Below are 13,636 nucleotides of genomic sequence, written 5' to 3'. Positions count from 1 at the left end.
TTTTACCCATAAATATGAGTTATAACTGTTAATATCTGCTCCTGCTTGCCATGGACCTGTAGACAACCCAGGTGCAGTGCAAACCCCATGGCAGGACATTTGCTGCAGCAGGGGTGCATTGGGCATGCTTAGGGCCACTTTAAGCACCTTTTCCACAGGCTGTAAGCCCCCTCACATGTGCCTCCAGGAACTCTGCTGATATCTTTGTGTGGCTTCCCACTAACAGTACTGCACAGCACGGCAGGGAGGGTGTCTGAGCTCCAGCATCCCCCAGCTTTGTGTTGGGCTGTGCTGGCAGGCTGCGTGTGAGCAGTGAATCTGTGTGCAACAGTGACCTGGGGGTGGTCCTCCAGATGTGCTGGGGACACAGCTGGAGCACCAGCTGTGGCACAGGCAGAAAGCATGCAAGATATGAACTTGCAGCATTTAAGACAATTTGAGTCCATCCCTAATGCTGCAGCACAAGCACAACCCCTCATGCTAATCTCTTGTCAGGAAGTGAGTTTGTGTTGTTTCACTGAGATAATGGGGAAGCAGTGATTGCATGGGAAAAAGATGCCACCCAAGTCTGCAGGTACAGGGACACAGAGAGGAAGGCTATGCCCTCTCTCTCATCTGGGCTGTGGGCTTTCTCCCTGGGTCCCCCTTCCCTCCACAGCAAAAGCTCTGCATGATTATGAAACTGTGGCAGCAGACAAAAAATGCTGACTGAGGGAGAGCAGCATAGTGGGCAGTCACATATTATCATAGTTAATCCCTTGTAGGTTTTCCCCAGTGAGAGTCTCTGGCTGTCAAAGAGCATTAAAAGTTGCTACAGGCTGTTTGTGGGGTGCAGAGCAGGGATCAGTTTGGGTAAGACCAGCACTGTTTCCCTGCTAGGGATCATTTTGTAATGCCTAATGAAGGATGGGGTAGGAGCTCCTGCATGGAATAGCTGCAACCCCTCTGTTAACCTGTGCTATCCCACAGAGATGATACTGCAATAAATAATCAAGCACATCAGTGCATAAACATGCTGCCTTTGCTCTCCCCAGGTCCTATTCCAGTGGAGCAAGAATTGTGTATTCCACACCAAGCTAATCATGGGGAGGAAATTTGCTGCAGACTGGAATCTCATCAAAGCAAACAACAGCAATCTCAATGAATTGCAGCAACCCAAGTGTCTGCTTTAATCACTCACTCATGTGTTTCCTTTAGTAAAACAAAAGAAAACACAACACATGTAAACTTGATTGCTCTTAAATGAACAGTTTAATCCTGGCACGGTTCTTGCTTGTCTACAGAAGGAAGGGGATTGACTTTACAGACAGGCTTCAAGATGCAGCAGTGCTGTGTGTGTGTGTGTTGCATGGTGAGGGTAAAAAGATAATAAGCAAGGGAGGGTAGTGATGCTGGGTTTTGCCAGATTTTTAATCTGGTGTCAGAGAGATTAAAGTAAGTCATACTGTAAGCAGAATGGACTGGACTGGTGCTTTGGAAATCAGGGAGTGTGTTACTGGGTGCCACAGTGGATGGGACATTTGCAGGCCTTGGGTAATGCTGAGGGGTCACCAACCTTTTCCTTCTGGGAGTAACCATTAAGGCTGCTACATAGAGATTTAGAAACAATGGATGCTGCTGCCCAAGACAATCTGCCAGATATGGGTTAGCTCCTCAGGTCAAAGACAGCTTGCACCACAAGTACACCTTTAGGCTAGCTAGACTTTGCTACCTGCTCTTTCTACCACTGGAATAAATTGGATAATTTCTGCTTAAACAGAACTTACACTTTTTATCCCCATGGAACTTTGGTTGGTTTTCATGCACTATGGTGCATGGTGGTGGATGGTGGTGGTGTACTTCAGCTCATTTGAGGAATAAATGCGCAAATCCATTCCACCACCCCCTCCTCCTCTTATTGCAGCAAAAATCCAGAGCACCTCTATTTTAAGCAAGCAGAAACTGGACTTTTTCTTTCAACAGTGTGTAATTGACCCATACATTATTTCATTTGCTATTTTGTCCCACTTAACTCTCATTCCTCACTTTCCACAACCCTGAAAATTATTTGGTTTGATTCAGGATCGTGTTAATAGATTTACCCCAGGGCACTGGCATTGACTCTAGTGGCATAATGCCTGATTTACATCTCGTGTGAGATCAGAACCAAGCATGCCACCTCTAATCCTAAATCATTTTCTCACTTTCATATTGTAATATTGATCTGTCCATTGCAAAGCAGCCCAGGCATTCATCTTGTTATCAGATTCTTACAGGAGCACAAGGCTATGTTCAGTCAATGATTTCTCAATAAATGCTCTATTTTTAAGCAAAAAAAACCCCAAAAACCAACCCACCCAAAAGCAAACAACAAAAAGGAGTTAATCCTTAGACTTGACTACAAAACAAAGCTGAGTTAATAAACTGTAAAATGGTGTGGAGCAATGGGGCCAGTTTTCCCTATATTCATGTTGGTTTTAATTAGTGATTAGTGATTTACCCTGGGATAAAGCCCCTGAACTCAGCAGAGCTTGCTGCTAAATAAGATGTTACTGAGCTATAAAGAGGCCTGCCTTCCCACCATGATGCTCTCTCAGTGCAGATGAGCACCGTCTCCCTTGGCCACTTGCATTAGGGAATGAGAAATGTGGATTTAGAGAGAGTGAGTGGTGTGTTGGTCCATCCAAGGGAATACTCCCTTTTTTAACCTGAAGCCCTAAGGATCCCACTAACTCCAAAGAAAGTTTTCCAGGTTTAAGCAATCTGAACATCATAGAAACCCTCTCCAAGTAGCTGAAGCAGCCCCAATGCAAGCGTTGAGTCCTGTTACAGGCAGCTGACAGGAAGGAGCTTGGCATCATTTCTGCTGTTGGGCAATTTGCATTTGAAACATGTGAATGAACCTCCCCCCACACCCAATCGTATCAGGATTGATACCCAATAATGCCCAGTAAACAGCAAGTTTAGTGCCCTTGTAGCTTCTCTCTCATCCTCACTTCTGGGTTTTCTTGAGTGTCTTTGATCAATGCAGCGTTTCTTCTTAGCCACACCCCATTACATTTTCTAAATGTTAATCCCTGTAGGTCTAGCATACCTCATAGCAGGCGGTGAATCAGCTTGTTTATGGCTAAACCTCTGGGAGAAGGTGGAATAATCATTAAAGACATTTATGATGAAATTTGGTTTTAGCAGGATGGGACATAGTAGCTACACTTATAGTAGTGAACCAGTGCCCAGAAACACTCTTGGATGTTGGCTAATATTTGCTGTCCTTTTGGAGCCTTCTCAGGGGATTTCTGGGCACGGTTTGGGAACTGGATTGTTTCACAGACCCCTCCCCAGTGGCAGTTTGCACACAGCTGCCTTTCTCTGAGTGTTGGGCAGAGCGTTGGGCAGCTCCAGGCTGCTCCATGGACTTGGCATAGGGAGTGTGTCCAAAGAAGGGCATGAAACTGGTGAAGGGTCTTGAGCACAAGACTTAGGAGGAGCAGCTGAGGGAGCTGTCCTGGTTCAGCCTGGAGAAAAGGCTCAAGGGGGAATCCTGTACCTCTCTACAATCACCTGAAAGGAGGCTGTAGCCAGTCACTTTTCTCCCAGCTGACAAGTGACAGGACAAGAGGAAATGGCCTCAAGTGGTACCAGGGAATGTTTAGATTAAGTATCAGGAAATTTTCCAGGCACAAATGCACCAGACAGTAATGGACAGAAATGGATCCTTCAGCTCTAAGGCTTTTACAAGAGTGTTAAAAAAAAATTTAACTCTGTTGAAAGGACGTTATTGCACACCGAGAAACTGGTGCTTAGTTCTTCTTGGCCACCCCATGCCTGCTCCTCCCAAACTGCCTGCCCCGCTCCATCCACGTCACTCTTGAGATGGGAAACCTCGTGACAACATGCTGGTAGCAGCTACCAAGATGAAAGAAGTGGAGACCTAATCCTGGCCTGTTGGTCCTATGCATAACTCCCAGCATGAACAAACATGCAGGTCCCCAGGTATTCACCATGCCTTTTTCCCCATGAAGTCTGCTAGAGCAGTAAAGAAGTAAGTACAGAAAGAAAAAACAGAAGGTTTTTATAAATAACTTAAGTGAATTTATCATGTTTGGGTGGTCTTAATTTCATCAAAGTTCCCATGCTACTCATAGGGAAGGGTTAAGACCTCTAAGAAATTATTTTGGCATCTTAAATAAGATGTGGAGCCAGTCAACATGACGTACCAACTGCCAAGAAGTATTTAACTCACATGCCCATGGCCAGGTGTTGCCACCAATTCTCACCCAGTCACAGATCTCTCAGCTCTGCCCCAAGCTCTGGGATGACCTCTGAGATGGCCAAGGCAGTCAGCAAGTCATTTAGCAGTCAGATCCCCATCTCAAGCAAAAGAGCTGAATGAACAGAGGCCTTTGCTGCACTGGCCCCTCGTGCCAACATGCATGGATGGTCAGGACAGCATGCAAACCTCAGAGCCAAAACCTGCCCAGAAATGCAGGGACTGTCATTCCCATTGCCTTGGTGTGAGTGAGACTGATTTCATGCTGCATTACCTTTTAACATGCTGCAGATGTAATTTGAAATACCTTTGCCATTCGCTTTGCACTCCACACACATGTTGCAAAGTAGGTTATTTTGCTGACAGTTTTGAGAACACCGTGGTTACAGCAGTGCTCCCATTTGAGTAGCACCTAGTGAATAGTGTACAATATATAATCAAACAGCCTTGGCAATCCCTTTTCATTAGTGGGAGTAAATGCCTGGCACTGCATCAATCTTCTGCTCCCTCTCCTCTTCCTCCAGGAGTGCCAAGTCATTTTAAAGACACATTAAATTGCCGGAAGACTCCCAAAGAAAGCCAGTCAGCTCATTTCTCGTTTGGATAAAGTTAATTACAGTGAAGATTAAAATCTGCGGTCCTTGATTGGTGTTGTTGAGACTTACAGAATCACATCGTCCATGGGGAGCTGCCAGCCAGCTCTCCTCTCTCTCCCTCTTCCTGTGTGTGCGTGTGCCTTTTCTCTGTTGTTCTCTGTGATGGATTTGTCATCTCCCTTGAGGTGTATCTGTTCAGGGGCTGGGGATGTGATGCCTGGTGCTGGAACCTCACACTACTGACTGAGAGAGGTGTGGAGGTGCCCAGCCTTCATCACCACCAGCACTGCATCTTTTCTTGGTTGCTGCCTTGAGTTAGGACAGGGGGACTTTCCAAGCAGAGAGAGTATGTCCTGGGAATGATGGTGGTGTGTGGAAGGGGAGCCTCCACAGATACCTCAGGTTACTTGTGAAGTCCCCCTGAACATGTGGCTTCTGGCCCATGAACACTCTGGATGAGCAGTGTAGCTCCTGCCTTTAGGGTTCTTCTTGTCTTTTATATTATGGTACCAAACACTTGCCTTTCTCCAGCCAAGGTTTCCATTTATAAAAACAAATGGTTAATAAGAAGGATTTGTGATGCCAGAGAATGCTGACGTCTGTCACATGGGCTAGCTGTGTGTGCTCTGTCACTATTTCTTTTGCATCTCTCTCAGGTGGGATTGAAGCATTTTGGTGAAATGTTTGGAGGGGAGAAGAGAGAATAAGCTTGCCCTGTGCTTACATGGTGTCAGCCCTTTCCTGGACTTCCAGTGTGCTTTTGGAGATGACTGGTGTGAGAGGTGTCAGAAAGGTGAAAGCAATACAGTGCTGCAGAGACACATGAAGGGCCCTTAATGTGTGTCTAATGCTGTACCCTATCAATGTCCAGATAAGCCACAGAAAGTGAATTTCTTCTGTTTTAGAGGAAAGTATTTCAATACCTTTATAAAAGATCACAAAACCATGACTGTTTATCAAGTGGGGAATGCAAGAACACAAGTCACAAATGTATTTTGGCTTAGTTGGGCAAAAGAGGGTTAATGACTGGTTTTCATTGAGCAGCAAGAATAATTATTTTTAGAAAACACATAAAAGTTTCAAAATTTTGGACCAGAATTTTCTGAAAAATTAATAACTGGGAATGTCCCTTAAAATCAGGGTTGACTGGCTTAGGAGCATATGAGATTTGGCATCCCACCTATGGATGGCAGGTCATATGAAGACGATGTGGATCAGTGTGCTGGCACATATATAACATTTTTAGAGGTTTTACATATTCTGGAAAAATAAGTTAAAAGTATATTCTTGACTTAATACATCCATTGCCCTGAAGTGCCATGTCTCCTTATTTAAAGAGGTCCTATGCACAGATTAGCAGCCTGCAAGTTCCTTATTTCTGCATTTCCCTCAGCCATATTTAAAATCTGACTTTTTTGAGGTAACCCTATGCCATGAAGACAAAGTCTATGCCTCAGTGTGCCGAGAGTGGGCTGCTCAGGGTCCAGGTGGTAAGAAGGCAAGAGAGAGGAAGAAACAATACTAAATGCAGAATCACTTTCATGCTGCCTAAAGCCATGTTTGTTCTTTGGTGGGTAAGAATACATCGGGGGATACAGAGTATTTGCTTGGCATGTGCCTCCAACCGGCTGATAATGGAAGAGCTGCTCAGAATCACTGTGTTGTAGGTTTTCAAAGGGAAAAGTGATGTCTCAACATGCAAGGAGAGAGAGCATCACGAGATTTTTTCATAGAGGACTTAAACCAGAATGAAAGCAAATACTTCAACTAAAACCAGGCTCCTCTGGAAACTGCTTTGCTCCTTTCTCCATGAAATTCCATTCAGAGACTTAAAAACCACTGCTGATATTTTGCAGGACATCTTCACTCCCCTTCTCACCGAGCCTGGACCTTTCTTATCCATCAGGACATGTAAAAATAAACGGACACCACAGAAATAGCACCTTGAGCAGCTTCCAGGCACTTGAGGTGCTGTATCCTGACATAGCAACTTTAAGCTGTGTGTACTGCAGGGAGGGAACAACTAGGCAGTGATGAAAGGCCATTGGAATAGGGGGTGATTGCTGACTCAGAAGTTATTTTGTGCATGCAGGGACAGAGGTGACAGCCAGAAATGTTACACAAACTTGACTGAGTGGCCACACCAGGCCTGGCCTTGAGGAGCATTGTTTTTGCTGTGTCTGTTTGCTCTTGTTCTTGGTATTTGAACTTCAAGCAACTAATTCTTTAGAGACTCCTACACTGCTTACTCTGACTGAAAGTCTTCCTGGAGTAAAGCCACTTAATGAGGCTCTGTCCTGGCTGTTTTGCTCCTTTCTCTGAGGGTTCATGCCCTGAGTGGCCTAAAATTAAGCAGTTATCCACCTCACCAAGCCCCTCTGAGAGACAGCACGTCCACTATGGCCAGCATCCTGGCTAGCACATTTGTCTTGCTCCTGCTTTGCTGGAGATGACCCAGTATCTCCACAGAAGGAATTTACTGTCCCTTGTCTTCTCCAGGTAGGATAACCCACACAGACATCAACACGTTGGGCTTTTGGTAAGCTTGGAGTCAAGAGGGTCCTGGGTACCTACATCTTCCCCTTAATTTCAGGTGAGGCCTTAGGGTCTTGAAAATCATCCTGGGCTTATAAAATTGGGACTGAAAGGGAAATGTTCCCTAGTCAATGAAACTGGCTTTTGAATGGGAGCTCTTCACTCTGTGCTTCCTCTTTTCCCTGTGCAAGAAGTGAAGATGATAATAAAATGTGAACATCAAACCTTGCTTTGTGGAGTTCTTTGATCCACAGATGGAAGGTTATATAAATGCAAAGTGCTATCATTATTTATAAGAACACACAGTCGGCAACTCCTTGCAATCTGGTGTGGTAGGAATAAACAGGAAGGCACAAATTTAGCATGATGACTGCTGGATCTAGTAAGATGAAAAGACAGGCTGGCAAGATGTGAGTTTGTTTGAACACATGATGCTGTTTTACCAGTAATTGACACATAAAAATTACGAAAAAATTAATGAAAAAGAATCACATGTGATGAAAAATGGTCTGACCCCTCAGTGCAGCAATCTCTGGGAATTTGCCTCAGTTTAATTTCCCTTATTATCAAAGCCTTTCTTCCAAAGAAATGTATGTTTTAGAAGCAGACTGCTTTCCTTCCAGGGATAAATTAATGTGGTTAAAATGACTCCCTTAAACTAGTGATGACTTAAAGTGCTGGGTATTATGTTCAGTTGTGATGGGAACGCATTGCCACTAATAGCAAGCTGACAGCTTCAGAAACTGAAATCCAGGAGTTATGCTTAAGAGGAACAGGTGGGAAGACAGATGCTCCTCTTCTGCTAGAAATGAAAGAGCAAACTCCTGAGCTTCTGCCTGGCTTTAGGAAGCAGCTTTCCCTCTGTCTGGCTGGTGCTGTGGGATCCCTGTTTTCCCTGTTTTGACAAATTTTTGCTTCCAGTGAGTAGGCGCAGTGCAGGAAGGGAAATACAAGCTCTCCGGCAACGTGGTTCAGCTCTTCCTTGGGGAGATGCCAACCTGGGGGAGGAAGGGGAACTCACCAAAGGCTTGCTCACCTATTGGTTCCCTTGGGACTCAGATGCTGCTCAGTTTTCTCATGTCTGGGGATTGGTAATTTGGTGCAGACACTGCAGGGTGAAGGCTGTGGGTCCCCTCGCTGACTTTGCTTTGGACACTGTGAGATCCCTGTAAGGCAACAGGGAAGGTGGTGCTGCACACAGTGCTCTGTAGCCCATCCTCTCTCCCTGCTCTCTGCTCCAGACAGAACTGCTCAGGTTCTCTGACCCAGGGAGGCACCAGCTGAGGGCTTCCTCTCCTTGCAGCACTCTTCCTGAGCTCCAAATCAGATTAAAACATGTTTTGACCAGTGTCTGCTGGGGAACATGAGTTGAGTGGGCTGAGTTTGGAGATGCAAAGTGGGTTTTGGTGGCTGCTGTGAGTTGACTTGGTTAGGGGGCTGTTTTACAGATCCATTGCTCCAAGCCCATTTGGACCAGGGACTGCCTGGAGAGACGAGGTGAAGCAGAGGCAGGGACACTCCCAGCATGGCAGTGTTTGGACATCTGGCTCCAGTCCCCCACAGTGCCCACACAGGGACTTGAGGCAGCAGGTCAAAGCATATGGGCTTAGGGACCTCGGTTTTCATCGCACATCTTTGCTTAGCACTGGGAGACAGGTGAGGGGCCTGGGGAAAGAGAGACAGGCTCAGGCTCCCTGATTGCCTGTTGTACACAGGCAGGGAATGACCCTCTTATTTTAAAATCTTGTTCCCTCATGCTGTGCAAAACCCTGCTGTCTGCAGACTTTCCTGAGCAGCTGCATTACTCCCTCCTGGCACAGGGATTTACTTGTGCTGAGCTCAGCAGGGCCAGGCTACCAGCGACACTCACTGCCACATTCCTGAGGTTCTGGCTGGAGCTCCACCTGGGAGGAGATGCCTTTGCCTGCCTCCTCCAGTCTTCCAAACGGAGGTGCAGGAATGAGTTTTCATACTGGGCTCCCACAGGTGTGATAAAGAGTAGGAGGTTCAGCAAAATCTGTAACTTCGCCTGCTGTTATCAACTCTAAGATAGGGAATGTGTCCAGAGATGGACTGAACTTCAGATTTACTCAAGGAATGACATAGATACAGGATGAGGTATTTCCCAGGAGCTGAGGAGTACCTGGATGTTCCAAGGACTTCTGACTTATCTTCTATGCCATGGCCAGTCATAAAGGGAATGTGAAGTGACATGCTTGGTTAACACTTCTGGGCTATGCCTGAGCCTGATGGATTCTATAGGTTTTGTGAAGCGGTAATCTTGTCTTTCATGGAAGTATATGTTCCCTGGATTTTGTTTTGTGCTCTGGAGGAATTAATTGGTCATACATCCAATGAAAAGACACTTTGCATAGTGCTTTGACGCACAGCATTTTGGACATACATTATATGGGAAAAAACCCTCTCTGACCTCTTGATGCTCATTCTTTCTCTCTCCATATGTGCCTCCTGTTCAGTGAATAATACTTTTCCAGAGTATGGAATTAGCCGCCAGTTTTCCTCAGAGTTTCTCATATGTGCCTTACACTGCACACATACTGTATTTCCTATGAAAGTATTCTTGCTTCTTAAAGCCCTTTGTACAGGCAGATAGATACTATAAATTTGATGAAACATGAGCTCTTACCTCTCATGGCCTTCTGGATCCCTTCCAAAGTCATTGTTCTGATTAACTTCTCTATTTCCCTCAACAGGTAATGGTGCCACCTTGCTTGGGCTGGGAAAGGACACTGCCAGCTATAGTAGCGTGGATATGCCTCTGTACAACTGGAGGGATCTGCCAAAAGGTCCTCCCTCATCCAGAACTGGATGTCTGCAGTGGCAGAAACCAGATCAGGGGGCTGGATGCCTGCTGTGGGTGAGGGATAACCTGGGCTCTACCTATTACGTATTGGCCCCAGTATCCATAATCCTTTTTCCAGCTCTGTGTTCTCAAACAACCAAATTTTTTTTTTTTTCCAAAAGGAGAGAGGATACATAACTCAATGGGTAAAATCACAAATATCTCTGCTGTTCTATGAAGCATGTGATGTGACTAGAAAGCACACATAAAGTGAGTTTCCCAACCCTCTCCTGCTGTTATGTTTTTGTTTGTTGTTCAGCTGGACTGAAATCTGGGAACACTGTCAAGAGGAGGGTGGAAATGTCACGGAAGTTACTTCCACATTGCACTGGGGAACAGCTCATGGAGAAGCACCTGTGCACAGTGGAATCCATCATACTTTTGCCTGCTTGCTTGCTTGTTCTTGCCAACAAGCAGCAAGTTGAAATGAGCAGTATATGCACTCTGAATTGCTTTTCATGGCCAGTAAGCAGGTCCAGAAATAGAGGGGACTGGGAAAAGGTGCAATATATCTCCATGTCCTCTGCAATGTACAACAGTTGAATATGTAGCAGGGTAAGCAAATCCATGGAACAACTTTTGTATTGTTCTTACATCTGGGCAATCTACTTTATCATATGCTAAGGGCAGAGTTATAGACACACAACATCAGCTGTAAGACCTTGCACTGGGGCTACCTAAGCCAGAACACTCCTCCAGAAACATGTTCTGGGCAATTTCCTCTGGAGTTCAGGAGCCTCAACATAAGATTTCTGCAGTGGGATGACAGCTGGGATGAAGATTGCTACTGCTGGCACAGTCTGAAGAGAGATGCATTTGACTGCTGCAATATTATGTAACTGCTTTTTTCAGGCAGGATGAATCTCAGTTCTGGTGAAGTCAGTGTCTTTATGGGAATTGTCTGTAGCGTCAATTCAGAGGAGGAAGGATCTTCTTCATTTGTTGGGAAGTGGCACCCTTGTTTAGAGGTGCTAGGGGCAGGGAAGAAGGGCAGCCTGCCCACAGCTGATGGGGATGAGAGCAGCACACCTCTGGTAGGCAGTGGTTGCCTTCTCTTTGTAGCCATCTCTGCTGGAGATTCTCAGTCTGGGTTATTCTCAGTCTGCTACTACTAATGAAAGCCTCTTGGACAAGAAGCAGGGCTACTTCCCTTCCCTCCCCACCCTCTGGGTCCATTTTTCTTGACTGTGTCCTTCAAATCTTTCTCAGCTATGTGGTGATCTCCCCATAGTCACTGTTGAGCCAAACTAAACATATGTTCTTTTATTTGTCCCTTGTAAATCAACTCTTGTGACCCTTCCATCATGTATTACTGCTCTCCTCTGAACTCTGTTCACTTCAGGCATGTTTCTGTCTGTTGGGTGCTGAAAGCAGAATGTAACCCCAGCTCTGGGTGCTGCCTGGCTAGAAAGGGCTATTATATCCTGGAGCACCTCAGGGACAGGAAGAATGGGATCTACTGCTGCAGGAGCTGTGAACTGTTGGTCATCAGCTCCAGCTTTTGCAAACCAGGCAGCTGCCTTCATCCTCCTGGGCTAGCCGGTGCTCTCCACGCAAGAGGTCTCCTCTGTACAGCTGCAGCAGATTTCCATGGACAGAGCAAAACCACTTTTCCCACTGCTGCTGCAGATGGTTTTCACCAGAGCCTGTCCCAGCACTAGGGCTCAGCCCAGTCCCACTGCTGGCACCAGCAAGTGAGGCTGCAGGAGGAGAGGATGAGCTTGCATTTAATAGCAACTCCCTGCCTTTGCAACAGCCACAGCCTGGCTGTGGAGGCAAGGTTCCTCCAGCTTTTTGTCCTTGCCATAATTCATGGCCTGCTTGCCTATGAATTTATGATCTGTCACTGCTGAGCCTCCTTCAGTTTCACTGTTTTATGAGTTTTCCTCCTTCCCCTCTGCATATCTGCTGCAGATCACTTTTCCCCCCATTTCCACACTCCCCTTGCAGTATTCATCCAAGGGGTAACTGATTTCTTTTTCATTCCAGACTGCAGTCTCTCCAGGTCTGCTGGTCTTCCTTCTCTTTCCCAGGTTTCTGCTGCTTGCAATAGCTGTCACTTCAGAACTTAAAGGGCACAGACACAACCAAGTAAGGGAGAATCAGCAGGGCAGCAGTAAGACATGGCCAGAGGAATGAGGCTAAGAGGCTGGCTTTATACAGTGTGCAGATTAGCACAGTGCACAGCCTTGGCTGCTGCACTACCACCACGGTCTGTTGATGATGTGCTTGGGGAAGAGCTGAGTTGGGGCAGCTTAACTGCAGCTTGTCCTCTAAAGCTCTGTAAAACATTTTTCTCCATAAAAATGTATGTTTCTACTTAAAGGCCAGTATGAGAGGACACAGAAAGTCTACAAGGTCAGGCCTAGGAAATCCAGTGCAAGAGCCGGAGATGTTGGGCAGCTGTGGGGAAGATTAGTGTTCTGACTAAATGCATCTGCTGCTGGTGTTCTGACAGCTTTCAAAATTAGATGGCACTTGCAAATATCCGTGTCTCTTAATGCAAAATCTTTATGGATGGCTGTATCTGAAGGAAATATTCCCTGTAGGTTATGGCTCCAAATGATTCATGATTCGTGAAACTCACGCCCCTGATAAAAAGCGGTGGGTAGGTGGGGCTCTTTCAAGTCTTTCTCCCTGGAATTTCGAAGTAATTCATTTTGTAATCGAAACATTTGTCCCTGAGCCTTCTGCTAAGTTTCCAGTTTTGCATTCCATCTGCATTCCAGCTACCACCAGCAAACCCCCACCAGCGCCTCTAGGGCCCAAGGTCTCCTAACCAACCTTAAAAATATCGTACCTGCTACCTTGAGATGGTTTTGTTTGTGCTGCCTGGCAGGTGACACTGCTCCTGAAACACAGCTGGTATAGTGATTTAACCCCAGCTGGCATCATGCAGCAATTCGCTCACCCCTTCCCAGGTGGGGAAGAGAATTGGAAAGAAAAGATAAACATAGTGGGTTGAGATAAGAACAGTTTAATAATTGGGGAAAAATAATAATACTAGTAACAGATACTAATAATACCAATAATAATTGTAATGTAAAGGGGAGAGAGAGAGGAATAAAACCCAAGAGAAACAAGTGATGTTCAACCCAATTGCCCACCACCTGCTGACTGATGCTCAGACTGTCCCCGAGGAGTGATCAGCCCCTTCTGCCCAACTTGCCCCTGTTAATGTACTGAGCATGATGTTCTGTGGTATGGAATATCCCTTTGGCCAGTTTGGATCAGCTGTCCTGGCCGTGCTCCCCCTCCCAGCTTCTTCTGCAGCTCCCTACTGGCAGATTGTGGGAAATTGAAAAGTCTTTTACTTAGAGTAAGCACTACTTAGCAACAGCTAGAACATGAGTGTGTCATCAAGATTATTCTCACACTAAATCCATAACACAG

This window comes from Poecile atricapillus, chromosome W, assembly GCF_030490865.1.
Source record: "Poecile atricapillus isolate bPoeAtr1 chromosome W, bPoeAtr1.hap1, whole genome shotgun sequence".
Classification (NCBI taxonomy): domain Eukaryota; kingdom Metazoa; phylum Chordata; class Aves; order Passeriformes; family Paridae; genus Poecile; species Poecile atricapillus.
This window is presented reverse-complemented; position numbering follows the sequence as displayed.